General features: G+C 43.6%; 1 long non-coding RNA gene across 2 annotated transcripts in view; it reads right to left on the minus strand.

Moving 5' to 3' along the window:
* Nucleotides 1-26,428, minus strand: part of LOC123367295 — a 66,319-nt gene that overhangs the window by 38,055 nt on the left and 1,836 nt on the right. The gene's annotated exons all lie outside the window — the stretch shown is intronic.

The following is a 26,428-nucleotide window of genomic DNA, read 5'->3' on the forward strand; positions in this document are numbered from 1 at the left end:
TCAGATACAATCCAGATGTCTTTTCAGTGGTCACTGTGAAATTAGTTGGTGATCTCAATCCAAGCCAAGTGAAATTAGTTGGTGTTCCAAGTGCAATCCCTGCTGGGCAGATATTCATTGTGGTGCTCTTGTTGGAAATCTTGTCAGATGCATCAAAGTCTGAATAAAGTCTAAATAAGATGGCATGAAGCTGCGGATGAAGGGTGGGGTGCAGGAGGATGCTTCAGGCTGGGACTGAGGGATTTGGAGGATGGGAGGGGGATCAGGGTTGGAGCAGGGGGTTGAGGAATGGGAGGAGGTCAGGGGTGCAGGCTCCGGGCAGCGCTTACCTCAAGCAGCTCCCAGAAGCAGCAGCATGTCCCCACTCTGGCTCCTACACAGAGGCATGGCGCCGGCCAGGCGGCTCTGCGTGCTGCCCCATCCGCAGGTGCCGCCCCTGCAGCTTCCATTGGCCATGGTTCCTGGCCAATGGGAGCTGCAGAACCGGCACTTGGGGCGGGGGGCAGCGTACAGAGCCCCCTGGCTTCCCCTATGGGTAGGAGCCAGAGGGAGGACATGCCACTGCTTCTAGGAGCCATGCAGATCCATGGCACGTGTGGAGCAGGGAAAGCACCCAACTGTGCTCCCTGGCAGAAGCTCAAGGGTTGGATTAAGAGGTCTGATGGGCCATGTGCAGCCCACGGGCCGTAGTTTGCCCACCCCTGGTATAACATGATCCAATGGCTGGAAATTAAGCTAGATAAACTCAGACCGGAAATAAGGCACTAATTTTTGAAAATGAGCATAATCAAGCATAATTGGAAAAATTTTGGATTGTGTTGGATTCTGCATCACTGGAAATTTTTAAATCAGGATCGCATTTTTTTAAAGCTCTAGTTTGAATGTGGAAGTCCTATGGCCTGTGTTATATGAGAGTGGGATCAGACTAGATCATCACAATGAACACTTCTGGCCTTGGAATCTATGAATTTAGACTCCCAGGGCTTGATTTTCCTTACACGTGTGTAGTCATTTAACTGTGCAAAGCACTGTCAAATCAAAATGGTCATGCTTCCCACTGTATTATCACAGGTGTGAGTACCTAAACAGGGTGCTCGGAAGTGGAGAATCAGGCATCTTGAGATTTACCTTGACTCTTCTGACTGACTTCTCAATTACACTGAGGCTCCTTATGCTACTCTGGCAGCATTAAGGGCCTCAAAGTGGTCATAAAATGTAATGCTACTTCAATGCTCATTTATGCTGTCGGATGGGTGCAAAGGGACCTTAGTGAAATATGAGAGTTAGGCCCTTAGCATCACATCCACTTACTAACATGTAATGTACACCCTCCACCTGTATTATCCTCTTAATTTGGCTGTCTGAAACTAGGGGAGACTGGATTAGTGTGATTCACACATAAAGAGGCTAGAAAAGAGGGTATCAAGAAAAGTTACTAGTAGGAGAGTATAGGAAAGTAGGTGAAGTAGGCCACTCTCTACTTTAACAGAGGGTTTATCTATATGACGGGATTAAATTGGATTAAGTTGAGTGAATCCAGTTTGAAAAGATTTGCATATACAGGAAGCAATTTAGTATAGTGCACTAACTCCACATATATCACGAACTCTGGAGTCCTCTTTCACAGTGAACTAACTTCGCTGTGAATTGAGTTAGTTCGGTCTGTTGTTCATGTGTATGCAAAGCTGCTACACGCTATTTTTGAAAATCCTCCAACAGCTATTCCACACCGCTTTGTGGGTGACTGTTACGGATCTGCCTGTTTATCTTCCTCTGCTCTGATATCAAGCTGACCAGATGTCCCCTCCCCCTATTTTTTTTTTTAAAGCTGGTGAGGGGCAAGATTTTGTCTGTTTGCTCCTGGATTGGAGTATATCAGGGTTGCTGCAATATTATTCATGAAGCCCTATAACATGCCACAAGCAGCCACTTGCAGCAGTGCTGAGTCCCTGGATCGCATTGCCATCTGGAAGTAAACGTTGGTGCAGGAAGCTCTTATGGCCAGCCACTGGACTAAAGATTTGTTTGTGGACATTGCTAAGTAGATTTGGTTGCTGACTCCCAGCTCCAACCCTCCGCAATGCCTTCTGACTGTGACTCCGGTAAAACTTTCAGCTTAGGCTTTGGCTTCTGGCATCCAGCTACAACCCTTGACTTCACTCCTTGACAGGCCCCATCTGGATTCAGCTCTAACTGCTAGGCTGACTCTTGCTCCAACCACTAGGTCAGACCACCCGTGACTCAGTGGTTGACAGTTTGAGCAGCCCACTGTGAATGAATGAGTCATGGATGGTTTTGCCTAGTGGATGGAGCAGGAGTCTGGACTACCAGTTTGAAGAGAATCCAGAAGAGAAGTGAAGGTTCAGAGATGGGTGTCAGAAACCAAAGCATAAGATGAAGGGTTAATCAGAATCACAGTTAGAAAATAGAGATGAGGCTCTGAGCTGGGACTCAGAAGTCAGGAAGAAGCAAGGGTGAGAGCAGGAGTGGGTACAGGTTGGGACAGGAACAAGGCTAGAGACAGCAGAGGCAAGGACAAGATCGAGCACAGTTGCAGGCTAGGAATTCATTGAGCAGCCACTGGATTGCTGCTGCTGCGCTTAAGTATCAGCTTGCTGACTCCTTCAACCAATCAAGTGGCACAGTTTCTATCAGGGTCAGCTGCACTCACTAGTTACCAGGTGGCAGGCTCTGCTGCAGGCTAGGCTCCTGAAAGAATCCTACCAAAAGTGGAAACGTGGACAAATTGTAAGGAGGAGTACAGAAGAACAGCACAAGCATGCAGGGACAAAATGAGCTACACCTAAGAAGGGATATAAAATGCAACAAGAAGAGGTTTTTTAATATATTAGGAGCAATAGAAAGACAAAGGAAAGTGTAGGTCCTCTATTTAGCAGGGAAGGTGAAATAATAACAGATGACATCAAGAATGCTGAGGTGTTTAATGTCCATTTTGCTTTGGTCTTCACTAAAAAGAGGTTAATAGTGACCAGATACCCAACACAATTAATATTAACAATGGGAAAGGAAAACAAGCCAAATTAAGGAAAGAACAGGTTAAATAAATATTTAGATAAGTTAGATGTATTCAGATCAACAGGGCTAGATGGAATTCCTCCTAGGGTACTTAAGGAACTCACTAAATCAATCGTAATTATCTTCAAGAATTCATGAAGGATGAGTGAGGTCCTACAGGACTGGAGAAGAGCAAACACAATACCTATTTTCAAAAAGGAGAACAGGACCAGGAAATTAGAGACAAGTCAGCCTAACTTCAATATCTGGAAAGATACTGGAACAAATTATTAAACAATCAATTTGCAAGCACCTAGAGGATAATAGGGTTATAAAGAATAGCCTATATGGATTTATCAAGAACAAACCCTGCCAAACTAGCCTTTTTCCTTCTTTGACAGCGTTACTGGTCTAGTGGATGGAGGAAAATGGTAGAAGTGATGGATCTTGATTCTAGTAAGTCTTTTGACATAGGCCAACAAGACATTCTCATAAGCAAACTAGGGAAATTTGGTCTAAATGAAATTACTTACAAGGTGGGTGCACAACTGGTTGAATGACCGTACTCAACAAGTAGTTATCAATGGTTTACTATCAAACTGGAAGAGCACATCTACTGTGGGCCAGCGGGGGTCTGTCCTGGGTCTGGTACTAGTAAATGTTTTCATTAATGACTTGGATAATGGAGTGGAGAATGTGCTTATAAAATTTGCAGATGACACCAACCTGAGAGTGATTGGAAGAACTTTGGGGGATTAAAATTCAATATGGCTGGACAAATTGAAGAACTAGTCTGAAATCAACGAGACAAAATTCAATAAATACAAATGCAAAGTACTGTACTTAAGAAGGAAAAACCAAATCCACAAATATAAAATGGGGAATAACTAGCTAGGCAGTAGTGCTACAGAAAATTATTTGGGCTTATAGTGGATCACAGACTGAATAAAAGTCAACAATGTGATAGAACTGCAAAAAAGACCAATATTTTGGGGTATATTTACAAGAGAGTGTCATATGTAAGACATGGGAGGTAACTCAGCACTGGTGAAGCCTGAGCTAGAGTATTATTTCTTGGCCTCACTTTAGGAAAGATGCAGACAGGAGAGTAACAAAAATGATACAAGATTCAGAAAACCTGACCTATTAGCACAGGTTAAACAAACAGGAGATGTTTAGTCTTGAGAAAAGAAGACTGAGGAGGGACCTGATAACATTCTTCAAACAGGTTAAGGGATGTTATAAAGAGGACAGTAATCAATTGTTCTCTACATCCACAGAAGGTAGGACAAGAAGTATTGGGATTAATCTGCAGCAAGGGAAATTTAATTTAGATATTAAGAAAAACTTTCAAACTACAAGGGTATTTAAGCTTTGTAACAGGCTTCCAAGAGAGGCTGTGGAATCCCCATCCTTGGAGGTTTTTAAGAGCAGGTGGACAACCATCTGTCAGGGATGGTCTAGGTTTCTTGCCCTACCTCAGCGCAGGAGGTTGGACTTGATGATCTCCTGTCCACCCTACATTTCTATGATACTACATAAGTATCTGTCTTTACAATTTTTTATTATTATTATCATCATGCTCTACTGCCATGCTAGCTTTTCTTCCAGGTGCCAGAGCCATTTTAGGCAGATGTGAGCTGGGAGCCTTTCTGAGTCGAGGCCCACACTGTCCGTTCAGCCCTCCCATACATTTCCAAAATGGCAACTGCTCTGGTCAGGCGACCGGCCTCTGTCTCATGATAAAACCGCTTCTATTGACTGTTTCTAGGCCCATGGCATGGAGGGTACATGCCCATCCACTTATTTTTTCCCCCTCTCCTCATCTGCTCCTACCATATTCACCAGCTCAAAATGGCAGCCAGCAGCATCCACAGCCTCTACTCCACCCCACCTCCTGCAGCAGGTTCCAATAATGAAAACATTCATTTGTGTGAAATGCAAAAGCTTATCGAGATAGTGGTTACAGGGAAAGAAATCTGGTTAGTATTCTCAGTTTACACGATGTAGTCGTGAAGACTGCATGCCCATAAAGGGACAAAGATTAAAGCTCCACTCTGAGATATAAATGCCCTGTAACATGAATTCTTACAGGAGAAGAGCTTTACCATAGCGATAGTAAAGCTCTTAATGTCCTTTGACAGGCTTGCACAGAGAAAAACTGGAACAGTGCATGCTTCACACAGTCATTGCACTTTCACCATGTCTGCAGGGAAGATAAAGCAGAATCTCAGGCTAAGAAATGCTCTATTTTTGTCCAGACATTCTGAGGGATAGCTGCATGGTCATTCCCTCCCCCACACCTCATCCTGGTATAGTTCACTACTTCCTTCCACTCCTGTAGCATGTCTGGGGGTGGGGACCATCTTAGTGCATAACTTTACAGCATATCTCACTGGTCTGCTTTTCTGAATAAGGCCAGTCTCTGCTTCCTCATCACCCACCTCAGTGAATCATCATCAAGAGTCAGGACAGCCTAACGGGGATGTAGAAGGGATTTCTATCCAGCTTGCACCAGATCTCACCTGCCGACCCCGCCAACACCTTATAAGCACTTCCAAGGCACAGCAAAACTAAAAGCCAGATTGGGAACATAATTCCCAATCCCACACCCACACCTATAGAGACTTCAAGGCACAACAGCAAAGCCAAAGACTGCACAGACGAAAATCCCAATGCAGCTTTCCTCTCTGCTCACACCACTTATCATCTCGTAAGTCCCCCCACCCCCAAGACTGGGAAGAATCTCAGGAGGGGGAGCCAGAAATGCACATAAAAATGCTAGCATTGCTTCTCTGGAATATGAACCATCACCACCTGTGGGTTTTTTTGTACTCCCACAGCTCACAGCACCTGCACTAGCCAGGCCCTCAAGGACAGGACTTTTATCAATGGCCTAGCAGCCAGCTAACTTGAGGAGGAGAAAAAGCAAAACTTGTGATGAAACATTCATTGACCTCATTTCAGAGTCTTCAAAAAACCCGGAAGTAGTGGAAAGGCAAAGGCCGTACATGCGGACAGAGAGAGAAACAGACAGAGCTCTCCAGAGAGCTCCTGCAGTGATCAAGGACGGTATTGCCATGGCAAAAAGGTAGTATTGAAAAAGACAGGGAGGTGCAGAGGCAACTGCTTGAGGCAATACAGAGCCAGAATGCCCTGTTGCCGCATATGTTGCTGCTAGGGCAGCAGGCCATGCAGTACTGTGAACCAACAACCAGACATGCCAGGCAGCCCCTGGACAATACAGACTACTAGGACCAGCAGCCACCCTTACTCACTGTACCTCCACAGCACTGCTCTGAGAAGCCACTCCCTCCACAGACACAAGCCTGAGAGCCATGCTCTTTTGAGCCCCCTAGTGCCCCAGTAACGTATAGCCTCAATGCGCAACAGAAGCTCCACCGACAAGCAGCAGCACAGGTAAAATGTACACTTGCCTGTAGCTCCCCCACTTTGTGCTGTGCCCTGCATCACATTGTTGCACTTGGGTGTGGTTTTTTTCCACTACTTTTTTTATTAAAAGTTTCTCTGTAGTTGTTAGATAATGGATTGCTGTTCAATATATTGTGTGGAAATAAAACCCCATTGTTTCATTACCATTTCATGGAAAGTTTTATTTTTGTTTATTATATAATAGATTGTTGTGTAAGAATAAAAACGGTGAAAGCTTCAATCAGAAGGAGTTGGCAATGCATTGTTATCAGGAGTGGGTGGGTGAGGTTCTGTGGCCTGCAATGGGCAGGAGGTCAGACTAGATGATCCCTCCTGACCTTAAAGTCTATGAATCCATGAGAAAATCACTAAGTTTGAAACAATTCATAAGATTTTACAAAAGTATCTAGGCAAAGACACAAGGTAATATAAGAATTGCCAGAATGTTGCACTTCCCACCACCCATAAACAACACTGAACAGCTCACAATCCCATCCTCTCTCCCCTTCCCCCCTCCCATATGCACCTATCCTCTATGGGTTAACAGCTGGATGTATAGCTGCAGAGTTTCAGGCTTGAAAGTCAAAATAAGAGCAATAACATCCCTGATAATATTGCCCAGCTGTTTCCATTTTCTGTTGGAAGCCTTGCTGGCTGTACAAGCCACTGAGCAAGTCTCTGCACCTCAGCCTTCCACCCATCGCTAAGACTTTCTCCCTACTCTCACAAATGTGAGAGAGCTGTGTTAAGTGGTGGAACCTGAAGACATCCTGGTGGATTGGCAATCAGTTGGCAGGATGGCCAGCAGCGAGGTGCAGTGGGCAGGCGGCAGGGCAGCCGGCAGCAAGGCAAGGCGATTGGCCAGCAGGGTGGCCAGCTGAGAGGCACTGAGCACCAATGGGCCAGCAGGGTGGTCATGGAAAGGAGCAGTGAGCGAGTGCCCAGACAGTGGAGCAAGTAGGGTGTCTTCTTACCCCTCCCTCCACCCAGGGTAGGAGCTGAACTCTGCAGATGCACCTCTGAACTCTGGGCCCGCACTGACCAAGAACAGCAACTGTGAGTTGGGTGCAGAAAAGGGATGGGCACATTAAAGGGACTTTTGGTTGCTGGACTTAAGAACTTGAAGCAAAAGGTCACTACCCAATGTACTCGGGCTTTTGCTCATGGTCTTATGTTTATGAATCCTGCTTGCGGCATTTTCCCAAATTAATGATGGGTTACTTCCCTTCTTTTATTAAAAGTTTCTTTTCTACACTCTATGCTTGCAAGAGGGGAAGTATTGCCTCTCAGAGGCAACCGGTGGTGGTGTGTAAATGTCCTAGGTTACTGGGTGGGGGCTTGAGCTGGTTTGGTGATGTATTGTTGAAGAGGAACCCCTAGATACCGAATCCTGTCCTTTTTGCTGCCAATTCCAATGGGCAGAAGGGTTACACAAATATTGTGCAAAATACAGTATGCTGCTATAATCTTTTACATGGATTTTTCCTGCTGCTTCCTGCCTATTCCACAGACAGTGCCACCTTCTTTTCAAACAGCCAAATGTACACGCCACCGTCACTCTGCAGCTACTGAGCTGATAGTTAAACAGCTCCTCCCTTCTCTCCAAGTGGCCTGTGAAGGGTTTTGTTAACCAGGAAAGCAGAGAATAAACTGGGTCTCTCCCAGGATTACTGGAGCAATGTGTCCACAGCATTAATGTCCATAGTGTTTCTGGGGGCAAACAGTCCTTTTTCCATTAAGGTAAACAGAGCTGAGTTCCAAAAGATCCTAGCATCGTGGGCCCTTCCAGATCACCCTGCATTTGTGTCCATAAACCTGCCCCAGTCATCAACCAGCCCTTGAGGCACCACAAAGAAATAGCCCTCTCTGCTTATAAATTCTGAGCCCTGATTGGTGGGCGGGGCAAATAATAGCATCCATGCCTCAATACAGCTTGGGAACCTCATGCATGCAAAGCCATCAATATTCTCCTGAGCATTACTTAGCTTTATAACCCACTGCAATAGTACCTTTTCCATGGCATCACACACCTGAATGATCAATCTCCCCACGCCAAACTGGTTCAGTATGGAGCTGTAGCATTCAGGGTTGGCCAGCTTCAAGATGGCAATGGTGAGCATGGGACACAGCATGTTTGTGTGCTGCTGCTGCAGCTTCAGAGTTAGTTCAGCACATGTTTCTAAAAGGGTTGCCTTCCCCATCCCAAAATTCTCTTGACACTGCTAGTCATTCCAGGTCTGCACAACAATTGTTTCCCACCACTCTACACTGGTTTCCTGAGCTCAGAAATGGCACTGCACAGTGTGAAAATGATCCTGAATGATCAATTGCTCAGGGTCTCCCTCTTCTTCCTCGTCGTGCTTCTGCCTTTGAAGGCCATCCCACTGCTGCTGCCACATTATCTCCTCAGTGGTGTGGTGGGCAGAGTTCAAACTTGAATTCATCCTGCTTTGAATGCAAAATATAGACCAAGCAGCCTCTGCATATGCACAGTTGCCAGCATAGCAGCGCAGAGCATTGGTGGGGCATTACTGACCAACAGCAATTCAAAAATGAAACTAACCCATCAAGAAAGAATGTATGGGGCAGAGCCACTGGAAACATGGGATTTTTCTTCATTTGTACCCACCTGGCTTCTGCTACGCATATCACAGTGTACAGTGAGAAAAATCCCAGAGTGCACACTGCTCGGCAGAGAACTAAAGGCCACGCATTTAGTAGACAGGAAGCCACCGCCATGTGTACATCATGCTCATTGAAAGAGGGAGCACCATCCCACGTGCATGCTATTACTGCAGCTTTAATATTGATCATTACCTCAAAGAGATGAGAATTAATACCCCCTATGTAGACAAGCACTTACTCCTTTTTCCTAGGCATGTAAGGTACACCAATTTAGACTCCCTTACATGTTGGGGAGTGGGTGTCAGCAGGGAGTTTAAATTAAACCAGCTTCCACATCACCTCTGAAACTGACCCACTGTCTTTGTTTTCAAATCTAGAGTTTCTAAACTGTCAGTCCAATTCATCCCTACATCTAGGCTAAAATTATTCTCCTTCACTGAAATCAGTTACCTCATTACACTTCAAAGGGATTTTTGAAAGTATATGAATGTAATGTTTCTTAAATTTAACAATCACCTTTGAGGAGGAAAACTGTATATTCTGTTTTAACTGAGCAGAAGGGCCCCAGGCACCTTGGTTTAAGAAGTGGTGTGACAAGAAATGAACATTGAAATGTTCCTTGACGTATGCACAAGTGACACCTCAAATTAGTAGTAGAGCTTCATAAAATTAGCAGAATCCTCATCCACAGCTGTAGACCCTACGCTTGACAGTTCTAGAGTTGAACTCTGTCATGCTAGATAACACAGTACAATGCCAGTACTATTCCTGTATTTTATTTTCAATCAGGAGAGAGAAAATCTCTTATTTCTCACTGCTTCCTTTTCATCAAAAGAGATTTTACTTCCTCATGGTTATATCTTATGTTTAAAATTTTGCCACGATTATGCTTAAAAAACCCAACACATGGGTACACAGGAGGAAAAATGGAGAGAGACAGAACAAAAGTGATGTGCTGGACTCAGCTTTCAAACATGGATGTCTGAATAAGACATCCATATTCAGAGTCTGAAGCTAGATTCTGCCTTGGGGTACACAAATGTAGTTTCCACTGACATCAATGGGAACTATGCTTGTGCATATCTGGTGAGAATTTGGCCACAAAGTACTTAAATCTATATTTACCTGTGTAAAATTTTGCTCCAGAGTACTGATCTAAGTACCCAAATGTAGGATTTGTGAGCCCTGTTAAAGTACTCATGTTTACTACAGGGTGCTCCCTTTTCTAAAAAGATTTAGTAAAATCTTCGTTTTTTCACACACTTTACCTAAAGTATTTTTCAAAAGCTATATTTACAAGGGTGTCTTCTCTATTCTCATTCTTTTTGATCCATTCACCTCCTTTGATGCAGGTGATCAATCCCTGCTTCTCTTTTCCCAAGACTTCAGAGACTCTCTGCTCTCCTGTCACTCCAATCATCACACTGTATGCTTGGTGGCTCAATCTCCTCCCTCCTCTCTAGCCATATTCCCCAGGTCTTTGTCCTCTGCTTTTTCCTGTTTCCCTCTAGATGCTATCCTTAGGTGACTCATCTATTCATATCACTAGTCAGCTAACTCATAACCCTGCTCTCTGACCTCATCCCTTCAGTTATGTCTCTGGGATGTAGCTATGTTACAGCTTAGAAACGTAAAGGTGCAGTACATAGAAAACTAAGTAGCTTGGCTGTATGGAGAGGCAGCTGCCATTTTGGAAAGCAGGATTGGTTCAACATGCTACAGAAGAGACTTGTGATCTGTCACCGAGGACTTTTCTTTGTTTTCTTGATTTGTTGCTTCCCTTAATCTGAAATAAAAATAATTCAAACCGAAAGTATATGATTGTTCTTTCTGTTTAAAAAATATAATAGTTTCCTATAGTTCACTGTTTAATACCCTCCTAGATGTCCCATCTCCAGTTCAAACTCAATATGGCAAAAAGTGAATTCCTTATCTTTCCTTACCTAAAGAGCTTACTGTCTAGTCTTACATCCTAAAACTCCCCCCTCCCCCTCACCCCATGTACAAAGCTGTCACCGAACACTAAGACAGTTCTTCATGTTCAAAATCTACTGTTTTCTCTCCAAAAGGTTCATCCATGCATTGGTCGTCTCCCATATTGTTTAGTGCAACTTCCTCTCTGGCCTTCCAGTCTGTTTCAAAGAGTGTATCAAACTTCAGATTCTCTCTTAGCCTAAGACATTGGTATTTATATTGCAGGTGTTTAAATTCAGAAATATACTGACATCTCTGTTGTAGTGATACATGAATCCCAAAGACTCAGCAGTTTAACTTTTGGGTGCTTGTCACAGGCTGCACTCACCACTGGGGGCACCTCCCACTGATTAGCTCTGACCATGCATTGCGCCCTCACCGGTGGTGTTCCTCCCCTTGTCCTTCTGTCCTGTGGACCCCTCTCACTCCAGGAACTGCAGCCTTCTCCCTCCAGCCAGGTCACCATATGCGTTCCCACCTTCCAGGGTTTCAAAGTCCTTCTTGACAAATGGGCTCAGGCAGTCTTCCTGCTCCATTGCCCTGCTGGTGCCACTTTATCAGTGACTGGTAGGGGGACCTGGACCCAGAGTCTACTCCGGGTCCCCGCTCAGGGGCACTCTCATCGGCAGCCCAGGTTTGACCTACCCCATACCTCATTGCTCTTTCCCCTGAGCCTTGTCTACCTCTCTGGGTCTCCCACTTCTCTGGGCTTGCCAAGCCACATTCCCTCCTCCCAGAGAATAACTGTAGGCTATTTGCCACTAGCCACAGATACACCTCCCTTTTCCCAGGGAGTGATTGAAGACTCCTTCCCTCCAGCCCCCTTCTGTTGCCACCTTCCTGGCTTATGTAGGCTCCCTCCTCTTCCTGCCCAGCTGAGACTGTTCTACTTAAATCCCTGCTCCCTGTCTCCTTCTCCAAGTGCAGCCTGGGCAGTTAATTGGCCCACTTTCCCATCTTAACCCTTCTGGCCCTGTGTGGGGTGAACACCCATCACAGTATTGAAACTTTTTCACCTGGTTTTCAAAAGTTGCTGAGCAACTCTTTCTGACTTTAGAGTTGTGGATGCTCTGCAACTTTGACCAAAAAATCAGATCAATAGATTCTACAAATTTCAGCAAGAAATATCAAACAGACAAGATCTCTTGTGAAATTTTCAATACTTTTCTCTTCCACCTGGGCTAGAAACACTAGAAAGAGCAGCCTTTCTCCCCGTATTCTGGAATTTGTGGCTCTAGTAAGAATCAAAATGTGTAGATGGGGGAGTCAAAAATGAAAAATAGATGCATTTTTTAACATTAACCAAACTTAGTCAAACCTCAAAAAAAAATCTGTTTGGGATAGTTTTGAATGAAAGTTCAAGATGGTTTCTATTTTAGCCAAAGTGCTTTGTTCATCCCTATGCAGCTGAGGGAATTCAAAAGTACATAACATGCGGTTGGTGCTATAAAATAATAATAATTTATAATTATTGCATATTACTCAGTATAAGGTTAGTTGTCACTTACTTGTCCAAAGCAGAGTCCAGTTCCTCCTCTGGGGAAAAGGGTAATTCCACTTAATTTTGGCCAAGATTTGTCTGTGTGTGAGATCAGTTCCCACAAGAACGGTCGAGAAAACAACCTGCTAGGCTGGAAAATAAATGCTTGCTCCCAAGCCCACTGAAGTCAATGGGTTTGTCTCCATTAATATCAATAGACTATGGATCAGGCCCTAACTGAGGTGTCCGCTTTAAGATGTTTCATGCCTAATGAAACATAGGCATGCCATGTGGCTCTGATGGCAGACTTTGGTCCTAAATCATCCTGTCACATCAGCTACGCAGAGAAGTGCAATAATTCAAGTGGGTTATGACAGTCTGTTCAAGTGTGAGATAACTCCTTTCAAAGGAAAAGAAAGCTAGTAACCGGCAGTGTCAAAAAATCAGGTGATGAAAGAGAATGATCATGGAAGGTTTTTCACTTAGTTATACAGCAACAAACTCTCCCAACAACCGAAGAGGACACCAGTATTCTAAGTGCTTCTTTTCCTACAAGATAAGTTGTCTCATGTTGTAGAATCTTATTATTTAAAATCATTGACTGAGGAAGTGCAGATACCATAGCAATTAGTGCACTATAAATATATAGATAGGTCAATAGATGCCTTACCTACATCACAGTATTGGGTTAGAAGTATATTTAAAACACTGAGATCCCCTTATGAAAAGCACTACAGACATACAAAGTATTTTTCAATATTGGGGTTGCCTTTATTTCACTGAATGCCACTAGTACCACAGTGGGTGAGGTTGTAAAACACTTTCAGTTTCAACTCTTTATTTTGATATGCTTACAACTGTTTTTGGTCTCTTCCTAAAAGAAGATGAGATAAAAAAAATCCAGACATTCCATTACAGTGATAACTAATTGTAAGTGGGCAAAATTAATTTAATTTTCTTTTTGCCTGCTCAGAAAAGTAATTTTTTCCATATAATATGACTGCCTGTATTACAATATCTGATATATGTTTACAAGGGTTCTCCAGCCTGTGTCTTTTTGGAAGCAAAGTGCTGCTGCTTACTGTCTGACCAAATCCTAAAACTACTTAGCTGTACTTTCTGGTATTTGGCACAAAAGCGCTTATAAATATAATATATATGTACCGCAAATAATTGCAACCTTTCAAATACTTACTAATGTTCACAGAGCACCCTTTTATTAAAGAGACCATCCATGGATAAAGCCTGCTTCTTTGTCCCAGGAAATTCTGTAACAACAGGATAGCACAGCTGCAGTCTCAGCTTCGTATACTGCATAACATTGTAACAGTCTCAGTCTTGAAAGATTTATACAGTGATCAGCTGCTTCAGCATCCTGAATCACTCTGGAGACAGTTTGTAAAGAAGAGGCCTTAGGGAACAGAAAATGTGAGCAGGAAGTGGATTCACTCACACACTCACACAAAATAGGAATTGATACAAGAGGGGAAAGGCGAACCATAGCCACTGGGAGCTGCGGGCGGCCATGCAAATGTAAACAAACTGTCTGGTGGCCTGCCAGTGGATTATCTTCACGGGCCGCAGGTTACCCACCACTGCATTAGACTGTCCAAACCAGAATGGACTTTCCTGTAATTTCTTTACTGAACATAACCTAGCCCTCCTTAGTAAGTAAGATTATATTACAGTGGTTCTCAAACTTTTGTACTGGTGACCCCTTTCACACAGCAAGCCTCTGAATGCGACCCCCCTTATACATGAAAAAAATTTTTTACATTTAACACTATTATAAATTCTGGAGGCGAAGTGGAGTTTGGGGGCGGAAGCTGACAGCTTGTGACTTTTCCCCTCTCACCTAATAACCTTGCAACCCGCTGAGGGGTCACGACCCCAGTTTGAGAACCCCTGGTATAATAGGCCAAATCCTGCCTCCTCTTTCACAGCTGTGTAATTTCCCCAAACATATTAGAACCAGGGTAGTTCTGCTGTGTGAATTAGAGGGCAGGTTGTGTGGCCGTGGCAGAAAGTCACATCTCTTATGCTGCAGGGGAATGAGGTCTGCAGGGCCACCCCCACACAACCTGCTGAAGTAGAATTTGGGAGAGGGGTAGTGGTTGACCAGGAGATCAGTGGGAGCTGTGGTTCCACCTGTCATTGACTGGTTACAGAGAAACTAATACAACCCTGGCCCAGCTCCAGTGCTACGCTTCTCTGGAGTGAAAGCTATATCCCTGCCACACTGAAACTTTCCACCCCCAGCCATACTGCCTGTAGGCCTGTAATTTAAAACAATTGTAAGAATGTTTAGAGAATGGTGGGGGGTCTATATTTTCCTCACTTTTCTCATACTCAAAAACAACTGAGCCATTTTTACTCAAGACTTCCAAAATATCTACTTTGTGCAGAGACCAGGTCTGGATAATTTTAGTCCAATAGGCAGGAGATTTGGACAGTTATGAGTGACTCAAAATAGGAGTTTGGAATGGAAATGGATCTGCAACCTTAATCATGTAAGTTGCTACCATTCTAGCTATAATCAAAAGCCTCGATTAACCCCATGAGACAGACACACATATATATATCTAGGGAAGTTAAAGTGAAGTTCTGCTGTGAAAAGTTATTCTAAAACTGGCATTCTGGTGTCTTATATTTATTCTCTCTCCTTTTCTGTATTTCAGGTGTTCAGTTTACAAGTAAAAGGAAGTTTTTCTAACTGCCAGTCCTGAGAATTCAGCCTGGAATCTGAGATTCGCACTAGGTTCTTTCCTTCTCATGCATCATCATTTGTAATAAAGATTTGCCAGTCAATTTAGGCCTTCTAATACATTTTTACAACTCCACTAGCTTCTGATGTAACTGACTGGAATTTAGCAAATCATAATGTTGATAGTACATGAAAAGGGATAGAATCAATCTTCTTCTCTTTTAGTTGTGCTGGTTTTGCACTGCCAACAGAATCAAAAAGCAGCTAAAAACTTACTATCATCATTAAAGTCAACATATTATTCTGAATACACATAGGGTGAAGAAATGGTTGAGCAAAAAGATACCATTTTTTCCAGTCACTTTTCCAGACTAGAATTATTTAAGGAAAAGTGTGTGTGAACTATTTGAGTTGGGAATGCAGCACTAAATCCATCTCTTCAGTTCTCCTAGGCATATCTTTGAATGTTGTCAAGGTTCTCACAGTAACTCTAACCCTCAGTCCATACATCACTGGGTATATTCCCCTATTAGAAGAATTCAGCATGCACATCAAAAAGCTAAGTTTAAATTAAAAGTTCAGCAGAGAAATCAGATTGACTTTAAATATTTTTTACTGCTATGTTAAAAGCAGGTCTAAGTGATACAGCATATCCTCCCATGCTTATATATGTACCATTCCCATTCAGACATATGGAAGTTACATGTGAGCATCAACGTGAAAATACATTCCTTTGAGAGTTGTTCTCATAAGTGACTTTTGTTGAATTACACTCTTTAATACAAATATTGGAATTATTGAGATGGTGTAATTTAATTAGCTAAACAACAAATCTTTATCTTTCTTTTAAAAGATTAGTTATGTTGGACACTGCTAATTGTTGGGGAATTTCATCTGCAAGGAATGCTACCAATTTAAAAATTGAAACCATTCAGTTTGCCTTTCATCTTAACTTGCTCTTCAAATCCAGCCCTGGGCATCCGTGACTGGAAGTTACTACACTCTGACAGCTGTTCATTAGGATTTGTTGGTGATCTCAGTCCAGTTCCTAGTGGACAGGTGGCCACATGACTAAATAAACCTCTTACAATTAGCACTAATTGACACTCTTGTGGGCAGTACTCAGAAGGGAGGTCAATGATTGAATGAGATGAGGTACTCCTTCTTAGAAGTGCTCCCAGAAGATCGGGTCAGAAGCACAGCAACAGGGCACATGGGCAAGCCTGCATTACTACCACTGTCAGTGCTGTCATATTTCTATGTATAAAACAGAAAAATCGATCTCCAGTGCTTTGATTCCAACACCATTCACCAGCATCTTCTCACTGCCACCAGTCCTATTGTTCACTGCAACAATGAATTGGACCATTTGGGCATTAGTTGAGTTGTAAAACTGCTTCAGTCTGCAATTACACATTTTACTAGCTCTCTGACTTTGCTCCTCACTGTCCTCTGTGCCTCCACCCTGCTTTCACTCTGATGGGCCAGTTTTCTGAGTAGACTCAAAGATGTTGCCATCTTCCATTTTTATTTTCTTTTAGGAACATTTCCACGTTAAAAATGCAGCTTCCAAAAATAATTGAGTGCAGTGAGGTACAAGGTTAGCAAGTGAAGGGAAACAGCATCTAAACTCCCTGCTATTATTTGTTATTTGCCAACAACTTTCTTGGTGCTGTTACAAGGCACAAAGGGTGAAATTTACCCCTTTGCAGAAGACAAGTACAAAGCCTCTGCGCCACTCAAATGTCACTTTTAACCCTATTTTGAGATGAAAAAAAGGGCCTTGTACTAGTCTTCTGTGCAATAGTGACTTTCACTCAAAATGGAGGCAGCCCTTGCCCTGCAGATCTTGCATTCAAAGCAGGAAGCTGAACTGCCCTGACTTCTACAGAGATGGTCCCCAGGCCCTGGTCCAGTTTGAGGTACATTATTAGAAAAGCATTGCCTGTGCCAGACAATCTTAGCAGATGCATGTTTTAAGAAAAGTGGAAACAAAGAAAATTGGTTGAGTGTGGTGTGATGTTGCTGAATCTACTTTTGCCAAGAAACTCAGGATGTGAGTACATTGGAGCTGGTGGTGGAGTAATTTCCAGCTTGGGCAGTCATACCTGCAGTAGCTCTGATTGAACTAGCATGCTAAAAATAGAAGCATAGCTGATGCAGTGCAAACAGTGGGACAGGCTAATCACCTGGGTTTCAGACAGGATCGTGCTCTGGCACCTAGCCCGTCCTGCCACTCACACCACCACAGCTACACTTCTGTTTTTAGCATGCTACCCTGATCAGTCCTAACACATATGTTTACCCAAGCTCTGGTGTAGACATACTGTCAGATAGAAAGTTTGAACCTTGTAGATAAATCCACACACCATTAGCTGATTATTCTCCTTTGTAATGCTGGGTTTTGTGAGGGTAACCACTTAGGAAAAAGCCCAGGGTGTCACTGTGAACAGCTGGATCAAAACCTCTGCTCAATGTGCAGTGGTGGTCAGAAAAACAAAGACTGCTAGGATACACAAAAGATGGGACAGGAAAATATTGAAAATACTATGATGCCATTAAACAATGCTTCAATAATTAAAGTAATCTGAAGCTAACCACACTTCCTGTTGCACCCGCATGATGTATATGAGATTACACTTCACAAATTTTGAACACGTTTTTTTAATTAAATAAACCCAAAAGGCATAGGAATATAGAAATTGCTGTAGAAGATCAGACAATAGGTCCATCTAGTCCAATAGCCCACATACAGCACCAGACGCATCAGAGGCAGCTGTGCTTATGGATCATTGTTCTAATAAATAAAGCATAAGATGGGGTACTAGTTGGTGACTGTAACAGACCACCACATCATACTAAGGAACAGAATGACTGCCTCTTTACGCACTCATCTACAATGTGTAGGGAAAAAACTGTGTGATCAAGGGGGACTTCAATTTGAGTGATATATTTCCTAGACAATTTCCTAACTCAAAAAGTGTTGCAGCCAACGCAGAGGAATTCTTTATTAAACCTAACAGGTGACGAGGAACTTATCACAGAACTAAAAATTAAAGGTAGCTTAGGTACAAGCGATCATGACTTGATCACATTTATAACATGCAAGCAGAATAAACTCAAGAGCAGTAACATATATGCTTGGTGCTTTTATAGGGCAAATTTCACAAAGCTGAAAACAATTATGAGCCAAATCAACTGGAAGGAAGAATATACCGGTAATCAGAAAAATGGGAATGATAAGTGGCAATCATTTAACATCTTACTAGATGCCGAAAAAGCCACAACTAAGGGAAAAGGCCATACTGGTCTAAAAAATGACATGGTTTAGAGGGGAAGTGAAGGCAAATATAAAAAAATTATATGAAAGAAAGGGGAAGTTGATTGTAATGAATATATGCCAGAAGTTGGGAATTGTAGAAAACTGATAAGGGACACAAAGAAGAATCTATAATGATCAGAGTTAAAGACAATAAGAAGAGTTTTACATTTATTAGGAACAAACAGAATCATAACAATAGTATTAGTCCATTACTAGATGGGAATCGTAGAATCATCAATAATAATAATGCAGAAAAGGGCAGAAGGGTTCAATAAATATTCTTGTTCTGTACTTGGGGAAAAAAACAGATATAGTCTCATTGTATGGCGATAACACTTTTTCCATTCCACTAGTATTTTTGGAGGATGTTAAAACAGCAGCTACTGAAGTTAAAGATAATTAAATCAGCAGGTCCAGATAATTTGCATCCAAGAATTTTTAAAGAGCTGGCTGAGGAGCTCAATGGATTTTTAATTTTACTTTTCAATAAGTATTGGACCACTAGGGAAGTTCCAGAAGACTGGAGGAAAGCTAATGTTGTATCTACTTTTAAAATAGAGTAAATGAGATCACCTGGATAATTATAAACCTATCAATCTGACATCAATTCTGGGCAAGATAATGGAGTAGCTGATACTCAATTAATATAGAATTAAAGGAGGTTAATGTAATTAATGCAAATCAACATGGATTTATGGAAAATAGAACCTGTCAGACTAACCTGATTTTTTTTTATTAGATTACAAGTTTGGTTGATACAGTTAATAGTGATGACATAATATACTTAGACTTCTGTAAGGGGTTAGACTTAGTAGCACATGTTGACTAAAAAACTAGAATGATATAAAATTAACAGCACACATTAAATACATTAAAAACTGGCTAACTGATAGGTTTCAAAATGTAACTGTCAATGGGGAATCATTGCGGTTGTGTTTCCAGGGGGGAAGGGGGCAGGGGTGTCTGACAGAGATCAGTTCTTGGCTCTACACTGTTTTTATCAGTGACCTAGAAGAAAACATAAAATCATCACTGCATCAGATGGCACAAAAATGGAGGGAGTGGTAAATAATGAAAAGGATAGGTCACTGATTCAGAGCCATCTGGATTATTTGGTAGATTGGGAGCAAGCAAGCTATATGAATTTTAATACAGTTAAATATAAATGTAAATAAATTATATAAATTATATAAACTGTATATGTAATATAAAGGTATGCATCTGGGAACAAAGAATGTAGGCTAAATTTACAGGATGGAGGATGCTTTTCTGGGAAGCAGTGACTCTGGAAAAGATTTTGGAGTCCTAGTGAATGATCAGCTGAACATGAGCTCCAGGGGCGGCTCCAGGCCCCAGCATGCCAAGCGCGTGCTTGGGGCGGCAAGCCGCGGGGGGCGCTCTGCCGGGGCCGCGAGGGCGGCAGGCAGGATGCCTCAGGCGGCTTGCCTGCAGAGGGTCCGCTGGTCCTGCGGCTTCGGCGGACCTCCCACAGGCAAACCGCCAGAGGCAGCCTGCCTGCCGTGCTTGGGGCGGCAAAATCCCTAAAGCCACCCCTGATGAGCTCTGAGTGTAATACTGTGGCTAAAAAAGCTAATGCAATCCTAGGATGCTTAAACATGGGAATCTTGAGTAAGGGTAGAGACATTATTTTACCTCTTTATTTGGCACCAGTGCAACTGCTGCTAGACTACTGTGTCCAGTTCTGATGCCCTCTCCAAGACAGAGCAAGTTATATGTCTATAAAGAACTTACTGAGAAAAAGCTAAGAAGAGATGAGTTTTGTATTTAGGACTGAAAGTCATGATGTCCATGGTCATTCTTATCCCTTGCAAAAGCAAGTTCCATAGTCTAGGTGCAGTGCCTGTGAAGGTTCTGTCTCCTTCACTCACAAGCCTTTCCCTGTTGGTTCAATCCTATGAAAAAGAGCTTTAATTGTATTCAATGTGAAGTCAGTGCAGAGAGTGAAGCACCAGGATGATGCACTCACAGTGACCTGTGCTGTGGAACAAATAAGTTGTTGGAATTTTTTAGGGTACAAGTTGGAATTTTTTCAGGGTGTTGTGGTTACTTTCCTACATGTAAGAGGTTGCACCCAGAAGTCAATAATGCCTAGATCAGCATGGCCGGGTCTGTATCTGATGAGATGATGCACAATCTTTCTGACAACTTGCAAAAGGAAGTGAACTTTTTTTTGTCACCATGGTTATTTGAGCATCTGACAGCATTGTGAAGAATCCAAAAGGATCCCAAGGACGTATTCTAACTTAATCTAAGGCTTTATGTCCTCAGACAGTGAGGGTTGTTACGGAGAAGGCAAGTTCTTCAAAGAACTTCCCTCTTCTGACCGGCAAGACTTTAATCTGACTTGCGCTCCACTCTTTGTCCAGGTGCTGAGTTCATGTAAACATGAGAACTGGACAATGGTGTTATTTATACTTGCCCTAGAGGAGATGCAGAGAAGACTGCTGTAAGTGTATTGGTGGCACCAGCTCTCCTAAAAGCCTCAGATAGCTGCTGAGGACAGCGCCTTTGGACAATAAAGGTAAGATGGCAGAATAGTTTGCATAACGACTCTTTCGGTTTGGTCCAAGAAGAAGGATGCGACTCATTTCAGGGCATTCCTATTTCCCTTGATGGCTTCTTAGAGGCAGGACAAGAATATTTTGTTATCTACATGAAATGTCAGCAGGATGAGTATCAGTACTTCCACAAGACCACCCTTCCTCTTCCAACCAAACAGAGCTATGACCGCACTTTAGATCACTAATAATTTGAAATGGCTAGCTGGAGTATTCCAGGTACAGTTAAATTGTGAAAAGAAACTATATTTATTCAAGCTTCAGCTAATAATTCTATCATTCAGCTTTAACTCTAGCTTTAACTCTGTCTCTGCAGCCACATAATCACACTTCAATTTTACACTCCAAAACAATAAATAAAGGTCAAAGGCGCACTGACACACAGTAATTCTCAGGATTGAGTTTGCAAAGCACAATGCAAAAGCAGGATCCACTGCTGTTGGTTCTTACACAGAAAAATATAAAATAGAAAGAATCAGAAACGCACAGAATAAAAATGGAGATTACTATTAGGATGTGCGCACCTTGCATCATTTGTACCATATATCTCTGCACCTTTTGTGTTGCTCTTTATCCTTTCCTGGAATTAAATTAGCTTTCAGTCTTTTTTTTTTTTTTTTTTTTTTTTTACATTTGATCTTATTTAAATCAGCCCCTTAGCAGGTTGGCTGTATTCTTGAAAACCTAGCCCAGCTTGCAGATGTCTGTCTGTGCAGCCACATGGCAGAACCAGGCTTTGGGAATCCCTGGAGCCTAGCATAGGACCAGAAACTTCTAGGTACTAGTTCCAAAAATCCATATCCCTTTCCAGTTCATTACAAACGCCTATTGTTTGCCATATTTATCTGCCATCACTGCTGTTTGTTAGCAAATGGAAAAGGAAATGCCAGGACTAAATTTCAGCCTGCCCCTAGAATAGTGGAAAGGGGCTACAGGAATTGAATGACAGATGGTCTTTGAATGATATACAGAACCTCTGCCCTTGGGCCTGCTTTGGAGGAGCTGTTTTGGTTGTTGCTCATAAGAGTGGGAGGTTGTTGTCTGATATGTGATTATTCCATAATAATTTTAATTATTTTGCCTGTTTTCAAACAATAGTCTCAGCCTTTTTTAATTTTTACACTCACTGAGTTGTGACACGAGCATTCTTTTCTCTGTGTTAGCAGGGATTAAAAATCAAGCCCTGTATCCCTTCCCATTTTTCAAATAATCCATGTTTAAATAAATTACCTCCGTCTGGAAAAGTGAGTTACAGGGCATTCTCCTGGCATTCACAGTGGCAAGGAAAAAAGGAGGGGAGGGGGAGAGAAGCTTTATTGTGTTTTCTAGCATGAGATTGTCACTGTAACAAGTTTCAAGAAGAGGCTGCTCTTTAACTCTTCTTCCTCAGCACTGAGAGCACAGCTCTGGGAGGCTCATTTACATGCATATGGGTATCTGATTGGATCTGTTCAAAGGTACAGTAGGAGTCAGTCAGATTGCATATGATGTGCATATAAATGAAGTTCCCAAAGTGGGGTGTGATGCTTCAGGAGAGACAGGGAAAATATGCTTTTTCTGCTTCATCCAAAGTCCATAGAAACTTGGAGATGTTTTTTAACTGGCTACAGATAAGCAAAAGTGCAAGCTACATTCCCCCACCCACCTACCCCCATCTTCAGAATTTAAATTGGATACCAAATGCAACTCATCGCCGAAACTCCACAAACTAGGTTATCTTTGTACTGGCAGAACACAGGTTGTTTGGTTTACAGGACTACTTCATACCCCAGTGAAGTCACTGGATTTAATTCCTTTGCAGCATGAGCAGTATACGAGACATGCCAGTGCTGCTGCCTGCTGTGTTGTCCCCCTGGCTAATACCACCCCACCTCTGACAAACGGAAAGACCAGCAATCTTTTCTTGCTAGCATATGGGCAGCAATGAATCCTGTTCCCAGCAGAAGCCATAAATACATTAATATTCTAGTTACGGTCTATTCACTAAGCACTTCAGTGCATGACTGCCACTGGCGTTTGTTTCTCACATTCAGTTCACAAGTCCAGGAAAGGCTGTGGATAACTCGAAATGTGCAGGCAAAACTGACACAAAATGAGACAAAGTGGGTGAGGTAATATCTTTTATTGGACCAACTTCTGTTGGTGAAAGACACTTTCAAGCTACACAGAGGTCTTCAGGTCTGGGAAAGATACTCAGAGTGTTACTGCTAAATACAAGGTGGAACAAATTGTTTAGCATAAGAGTTAGCACATATTCTAAGGGACCGTTCAAGGTGAAGTGGTCTGTTAACACCCCTGCAGTCACAGGACAAAAAAATGAGATCATTGGGTTACCAATTTACTCCTGAGGGAATTCTGCACCAAAAATTAAAAATTCTGCACACAATATTTTAACATTTTGCAAATTTTATTCGTCAATAAATAAATGTGGCTCCAGCATAGCAGTGGGGAGCACAGGCCACTGACTGCATTGAGGTGGGAGATCACCCTAAAGCCCCCATCTACCCCAGTACAGGGACTCAGGGTACGTCTACACTACGGGATTATTCCGAATTTACATAAACCGGTTTAGCAAAACAGATTGTATAAAATCGAGTGTGCGCGGCCACACTGAACACATTAAATCGGTGGTGTGCGTCCACGGTCCGAGGCTAGCATCGATTTCTGGAGCATTGCACTGTGGGTAGCTATTCCGTAGCTATCCCATAGTTCCCGCAGCCTCCCCCGCCCCTTTAAATTTCCGGGTTGAGATCCCAGTGCCTGATGCGGCAAAAATCATTGTCGCGGGTGGTTCTGGGTAAATGTCGTCAGTCACTCCTTCCGCTGGGAAAGCAACGGCAGACAAGCATTTCATGCCTTTTTTCCCTGGATTGCCCTGGAAGATGCCATAGCATGGCAATCATGGAGCCTGTTTCGCCTTTTGTGACTGTCACCGTATGTGTACTAGATGCCGCTCACAGAGGCGATTCAGCAGCGCTACACAGCGCTACAAAGCTACTATCATGCTTTTGCTTTTGCATGATAGCAGAGATGGTTATCAGCCATATTGTACCATCTACCATACCATAAATTGGTAATAAGATGATCGTGGCTACCAGTCCTTTTCCACTGCTCCATCTGTTGCTGTCATAAGTGCCCCTGGCTGCTCTTAGCCAGGGGCGCAAAAGCCAAAATTGGGAATGACTCCCTGAGTCAATCCCTCCTTTTTGGTATCTAAAAATAGAATCAGTCCTGCCTAGAATATGGGCAAGTGTACTAGAGAACCACTGTATCAGAGAACCAGAGAGCACAGCTGCTCTGTGTCAGATTCTGCATAGATTATGAGCTGTATGCTATTCACAGGGGGTGCTCCTGCAACAACCCCACCTGTTCATTCCATTCTTCCCCAGCCTTCCTGGGCTACCATAGCATTGTCCCCCCACTTGTGTGATGAAGTAATAAAGAATGCAGGAATACTTGTTAGTGAGAAATGAGTGGAAGGCAGCCTCCAGTTGCTATGATAGTCCACATAGGACATTAAGGAGTGTGGAGGAGAGGAGCCCAGCATCCTGCTGCTAGTCCAGGGGCAATTGAATCTTTTCTTTACACATGAAGGGTGGGGGCTGATGAAGCTCAGCCCCCTGTTGCTATGATGATGATGGTTATCAGCCATATTGTACCATCTACCAGGAAAAATTAGGGCCAGGCGCCCTTGATCGACCTGATGGATGCTAGTCAGCATGGTTACCAGTCCTTTTGCACTGCCCCATGTGCCAATAGGCTGATGATGACGATGACGACGACGGATACCAGTCGTATTGCACCATCAGCCATCCATAGCGTGGGGGGAGCAAGGATGTTGGTGTTGAGTGCTGCACCATCGCGTCTATCTGCAGCATTCAGTAAAGATAGGGTGACATGTAAAAGAGTCAAGACAGGATTGTTTTCCCTTTCACTTCCGGGGGTGGGTGGGGGGGTGCGTAAATTGCCTAGCTATGCCCTGACCCACCGCGGACACTGTTTTTGACCCTAGAAGCATTTGGAACTCAGCCAAGAATGCAAATGCTTTTCAGAGACTGCAGGAACTGTGGGATAGCTTGAGTCCTCCAGTCCATGAGCGTCCATTTGATTCTTTGGCTTTCCGTTACGCTTGTCACGCAGCAGTGCGCTGAGTCCCTGCTATGGCATCTGTCTGGAGATATTTAAAAAATGATTTTGAATTTCGTCTTCTGTAACGGAGCGCTGATAGAACAGATTTGCCTGCCCTTACAGCGATCACATCCGCATCGTCCATGCTGGAGCTCTTTCTTTATTTTGATTTTTAACTGCATCACCACCCGTGCTGATCGGAGCTCCACGCTGGGCAAACAGGAAATATTCAAAAGTTCGCGGGGCTTTTCCTGTCTACCTGGCCACTGCATCCGAGTTCAGATTGCTGTCCAGAGCGGTCAGTGGTGCACTGTGGGATACCGCCCGGAGGCCAATACCGTCGATCTGCGGCCACACTAACCCCAATCCGATATGTTAATACCGATATTAGCGCTACTCCTCTCGTTAGGGAGGAGTACAGAAACCGGTTTAAAGAGCCCTTTATACCGATATAAAGGGCCTCTTAGTGTGGACGGGTGTGGCGTTAAATCGGTTTTACGCTCCTAAAACCGGTTTAAACGCGTAGTGTAGACCAGGCTTCAGCAGTGAGGCTGCACCTGACTCTGACACAGTGTAAGGGCTGGTCCTGCCTCAGAAACATCCCAGGGTCCTTCCCCTCTGTGCCAGGTGCACCAGGAGCGGGTGGGCAGCCTCAGCCCATCAGGATCCAAGTATGGGGTGAGAGGTTTGGGTGAGGGGGGCTCAGTGGGAGATCTGGATGCACAGGGGCTCATTGGGGGCTTCTGGTGCAGGGACAATGGGATTCTGCAGGGGATCCAGGGGAAGGTGGTTGGGGCTCAGTCCGAAGGTCTGGGTGTGGGGGGCTCAATAGAATGGGTGCCAGAGAAGAGGAGCTTGGTGGGGGGGGAGTCATGGGCGGCAGGTGGAGCCCCCCCTTAGGGGAGGCTAGCCCTCGGCTCCACCCCTTCCATCCCCCTCTCCAGATCCCCTCGCCCCCTCACCGCCCCGTGACCCTCTCCCCCCTGCACTCCCTCAGCACCCAGAGCCCCCTGGGCCTCCCTCCGCAGCTGGAGCCCCAAGACCCTCTGCCCTCCCTTGCAGCCTGAACCCTCCCCTTCCATGGCCAGAGCCCCTGTTACAATGTATCATGTGGGGGGAGAAAAGAAAGATGTTATGGACCCCTGCTAAGAAATCACAGGTATGGCTGT

The sequence above is a fragment of the Mauremys mutica genome, chromosome 3 (genome assembly GCF_020497125.1).
Source record: "Mauremys mutica isolate MM-2020 ecotype Southern chromosome 3, ASM2049712v1, whole genome shotgun sequence".
NCBI classification, from domain to species: domain Eukaryota; kingdom Metazoa; phylum Chordata; order Testudines; family Geoemydidae; genus Mauremys; species Mauremys mutica.